Genomic DNA, 5,370 nt, shown 5'->3' with positions numbered 1-5,370 from the left:
TCGCGTGCCGGCGTGGTGCTACTCGCGAGAGAGGAGAATATTACCTTACCGTATCTCACGGTTATTCCACAGCTCCGTTCATCCACACCGATTCACCTACCAACCTACCTACCTACCTACTTACCAACCTACCCACCAACCTACGGGTTCGGTCTCCTCCCCGCCCATCGGAGGCCCCAAGTGATTGCTCACTCACTCTTACTTACTTATACTTACACCACCAACTGCCACGCTTACTCACCACCACGCGGCGATAGCACGAGTACGCCGCTAGAGATCCTTACACCGGGATTACACGCTAATGCGAGCCACGGACAACTGGACGAACATTACCAAGAGGAGGACCAAACCGCCCTGCAAGAGTCCGGCCCGCCAGTCAGGACCCGACTGTCCTCTCGAAGACACCTTCACCAGGCGAGCAAGGGTCCAGTTCAGTTCAGTCCTCCGGATACAAGAGTTCTGGATTTAACACATCTGGAACCAACAGATCTGGATCTAACACATCTGGGACCAGCAGATCTGGATTTAACCCATCTGGAACCAGCAGATCTGGATCTAACACATCTGGTGCTAAGACACTTGGATCCATCAGCTGAAGACTCTACACTGATCCTGCAGTCCGATCTTGTGATCGTATTGATTTATACCAACACATGAACCATCGCCCCTGGATTGAATTTCAAGACAATTGACAATAGTGTAACGAGTGACCCTTTTGAAGTGATATCAATTTTGGTTCAGTGAGACTGTGAGACTGTTCCATGGATACGGTTTGAGTGGCGGTTTGATCCTCCTTAGGATGCAAGTGTCACCTATAAAGGACTTTGACTCGAGGATAATATTTTCAGTGAGTGTTTGTTAGTGCGACGAGGGAACTTGTGTGAATAGCCCTAACTGATTGGTGTATAATTCATTGGTTTTGACAAACGTGACAGTGATTGCTTCTCATAATCGTCCGCGGATCGTGGAATGACAAAGAAGGTAAATAGATTTATTTCTATGAATCTTTTCCTAAGGGAAAATGTTCAGGGTTGCTACAAGTTAGGGAATAGTGGAAGGTCAGGGAAGGTCAGGAGAAACCTAAAAGAGTTGCGAAATTTTCGATTAACTGAGATTTAAATTGATGGAAATGATCAGTGTTGAGATTTTGTTTAAATCTTATCAAGTTCAAACTAAGAGTCCATTGGTTGACTATTAGTTTACCGAAACATTATTTACCAAACGCCACCCATTTTCGAAAAAATCAACATTACACCAAAATTTATAAATATTTTTAACACTTGTTTTTGAAGCAGAATTCGATTTTCTTTTGATTATTGAAACTGTTGAAAATTGGAATAAATTCAACTGGTCAATGTGAATTGAAATAGAACATTTTTCTAGAAATCCTTTGCAATTTTTAAGATCTGAGAAATACTTGGAGGTCCTTTAAAAACTCTTTAAATCGTGTGAAACATTTTGATGTTCCTTCAAATCTTTGGCAATCCTTAAAAATTCTTTAAATTTCTTTCCAATTTTTTTAATTTGTTGAAATTCTTTAAAATCTTTTTTAAAAAACTTAAAATTTCTAAAATTCCGTAAAATCTATAGAAAAATTTTCAAATACTTTGTAGTCATTAAAAGCTCTTTGTTACATTAAAAATCCCGTGGAGTCTTTTAAAATGATTAGAGGTCCTATAAAATCCTTTAAATCTTGTAAACTTATTCGAAATTCCTTGAAATTTTGAAAATCCCAGAAAATTCTTTAACTTTTTTTTAATTTTTAAACTTTTTTTAAATTAAAAAAATAATTTTGTCTTTGGAAATCACTTAAAATCCTTTGAAATAACTGAAAATCCTATAAAATCTCTTAAGCCTTTCAATAGTTTCTTTCGTTCCTTGAAATCTTTGGAAATCCTAAAAAATTATTTGACATTTCTTAAGATATTTTTAATCTCTTTAAATCATTTGAAACCTTAAAACAATACCATGAATCTTTTAAAATCTTGCAAAATCTTCTGAAATTTTTCGGATTTTTAGAAAGAAGTGCAAATCTTTTACAATCCCATACAATCCTTTAAAATAATTGGAAATGCTATAAAATTCCTTCAATCTTGTAAAGTTTTTCGAATTTTTTGGAAATCCCACAAAATTCTTAAATTTTTTTTAAATCTTTCGAAATTTTTTGGAGTTTAAAAATAAATCTTAAAATGTTCGAAAATCCCGTAAAATCCTTAGTAATAATTTAAAATTCTATAAACCTTCTTAAATCTTGTAAAAATTTATTAAATTCCTAGAAATCTTTCGCAATCGTAAAAAATTCTTTGAAATTCCTTGAAATATTCCTAATCTCTTGACAATTTTTGTAATGTTTAAATAATACCTTAAATCTCTTTAAAGCCAGTAAAATCTTCTGAAATTTTTTGTAATTTCAGAAAAAACTCAAAACCTTTAAAATCCTGTGAAATCCTTTAAAATAATTGTAAATTCTATAAAATCACTTAAATCTTTCGAAAGATTTTAAAATTTCGTGAAATCTTTAGGAATCCTGCAAAATTATTTCGACATTCGTTAAAAATCTTCAAAATTAACTAGAATCTTTATAAATCGTAAAAATTCACTGAAATAAAAAACATCAATTGAAAAATTCTTTTTAAAAAATAAGTTGAATAAATAGAAAATAATATTTTGGTAAATTAATATTTATCCAATGCTCTCTCAGTAAAGAATTTTTAAATAATAAAATCCACACTCTTATTATATTTTGCAAATAAAATTTGAAATAATCGATATCTGCCTTTTCTAAAGGATCGATTTTTTTTATTAAGATAATTTGTAACGAAAACAATTTAAAAAAATATTACTTGAGCGTATTTGAAATTCAATTTCATTATCATTTAAATTTTATAAACTCGCAGTTTTTAAAATAAAACTATTATTTGCCAATTATATATTATTGGCCCTTGCATACTTATAATTCGATTCTTAATTATTTCAAACAAAATTTTAATTTTTTTACAATAAAAAATTCGAAATTAAATTTTGTCATTTATAATTTTTCACCTCCAAGTAGTTAGAAATTTTTTTTATTTAAATTACAAATCTACAATATGCATATTTACTGAAAATTCCAATATTTACAAGGACGAATTTATAAGAAAATAATTAATAAAAAATAATCTCATGTTACACTTTTAAGTATCGCACATTTTAATTGTATGAAAAAAGTAATTTACAAATACAATTATAATTATATTTTTGAAAAATTATTTCGTTCAACATTAATTAAAAAGAAGAATTGATTTTTTTCAAAGAGGGATTTGAATTTTTTAAATCGCGAAACAAATCTTAAAACCTGTAAATAACCTAGAATTAAATTTGTAATACTAAATTTTTTCAGTTTTAACTTTTCTTAAGAACTTCATGACGTTCTGATAAGTACAAATTGGTTTGTTATTATTATTATTTATTTAAAACTCTAATCAAAAGTTGATATAATTGTTACAAGTCATCTGATTTGATGCGAGTGTAAGATAACACATTTTCGTTGAACTAATAATTATAAATAAGTAGATAATTTGCTGATTAAAACAAATACTTCAAAACAATAAAAAACTGAACATTTAATTTAGAGAAACCTATAATTGACCGAGAATTCAAAGTATTCCTATCAATCTCCAACTTATTAGAAGATTGTTTTCATTTCCTTCTAAACCATCAGTTGCTGAAGCGACTTGGAGTTTCGAAAACTTGAAAATTAGTTTATCCTTTATGGAAATTCTTCAAATCCTTAAAAATTCACTTTCATCGTGGAGAAAAGAAATGCTCCACTTAGATGATTTCTTCTACTTATTTCCGCATTACTGAAAAGTAAATTTAACTGAGGCAGTTTTGCATGAATAGGCTATTTACGCATTCAGCGAAACTCCCTTTCCTTTTATGTGGTCTATCTCCAGATGAAAGTTTCTTAAAACTCTTTTCATATTTCAAATTTTAGAAACAAATTTGTAATTCGAGTTTCTTTTGAACTGCGAAGCCTGTTTAGCCACTTTTGTATTCATGTTAATGGAAGTAGACAATCAGGATCTTCTGATAGGACATCTGTTAGGGCATCTCTTCTTGCTCTGGATTCTTATCCAGTTGGGTTAAGAAAGCCTTTCTCGTTTTAAAATCTAGCATTTCCAGATTAAAATTTATGCAATTGAAATTGTGGAAAAATGCGCCCACGCTCATCCTTATATCAGCGAAGAAGTTGTTCTGGTGATTGAGAACGGGCCGTTTGTTTGCGATTCAGGAGATTTCCTCGTTCATAAATTTCAATGTCTCCGGACGCGAGAAACGGTACTGACTTTGTCTTTTGATCGAAACAAGAAAATATTATTTTTCTTTTTAATTTAATTTCTCAGAAAAATGATTCTTTGATTCAAAGAAATGTAGGGAAAAATATTTATTGGGTTCTCAGTCAAAGAAAAGTTTCTTTGGCTCAGAGGAATGGTTTTTTGTTTCAAGGAACACCTTTTTTTAATTTGCAATGATGACGTAGCTATTTTGTTGAAGATTGGTGAAACTTTTTTTGGTTGAAATGTCGACTATTAGATTTTTCGTTAGCATTCATTTTTGTTTAATATTCCACTTCCTAGTTGAAACTGGAACTATTTTCCTAAAAATTAATTTCGTTGGAAATTCTTATTTTTGTTTGAAAGTTAATTTTTTGAAGTGGAAATTTAACATTCTATGTTTGGTTAAAAATTTATCTTCTTCAGTTGGATATTTAACTATTTGGTTGAAATTTCCAGTCTTTTGTTACAAATTCGACATTTGTGGTAGAATGTTATTCTTTTTTAGTAACAAATTCATATTTTGATTTGAAAATTTATTTCTTTGGTTGAAATTCCTCAAAAAAAAAATTGTTTTTAAAATTTTGAATGTTTGGGTGACAATTAAGGTATTTTTATTAAAAATTAATTTTTCTGGCAGAAAATTAATCTTGCTGGTTAAAAATTTCTCTTACTGGTTAAAAAATTGATTTCCTTGGTTAAGATTTAGTTTTTTTTTTTTGTTGACAATTGATTTTTTTACCTGAAAATGTAGCTAATTTATTTTGTGTTAGACGTTTTTACGTGTAGAAATATAATCTGCTTCTCTGAAAATTCATTTTTTTGATTGAAAATATAACTATTTCGTTGAAAGTTTATTTTACTGACTTGAACATTAATTTTTTTCCTAAAAATTTAACTGTTCTATTTTAACCTGAACATGTATCTGTTTTGAGTGAAAATTCATTTTATAGGTTAACATTTATTTCAATTTGTTTCCCTAACTAAAAAATTGCCTATTCTATTTTTGGTTTAAAATTGATATTTTTGTAATTTTGTTGCAAACTTGTCTTTT

At 29.6% G+C, this 5,370-nt stretch overlaps 1 protein-coding gene across 1 annotated transcript in view; it reads left to right on the top strand.

Moving 5' to 3' along the window:
* Positions 1-261: 261 nt before the first annotated feature.
* Positions 262-5,370, top strand: part of LOC117179762 (histone-lysine N-methyltransferase PRDM16-like) — a 52,288-nt gene continuing 47,179 nt past the window's right edge. Inside the window, exon 1 of the mRNA XM_033371837.1 lies at positions 262-981. The gene's annotated coding sequence lies outside the window, so the exon portion shown is untranslated. The remainder of the gene's footprint in view (positions 982-5,370) is intronic.

Source organism: Belonocnema kinseyi, chromosome 9, assembly GCF_010883055.1.
Source record: "Belonocnema kinseyi isolate 2016_QV_RU_SX_M_011 chromosome 9, B_treatae_v1, whole genome shotgun sequence".
In the NCBI taxonomy this organism is placed as follows: domain Eukaryota; kingdom Metazoa; phylum Arthropoda; class Insecta; order Hymenoptera; family Cynipidae; genus Belonocnema; species Belonocnema kinseyi.
Note: the sequence above shows the minus strand (reverse complement) of the source record. Positions and strands in the feature narration are given on the sequence as shown.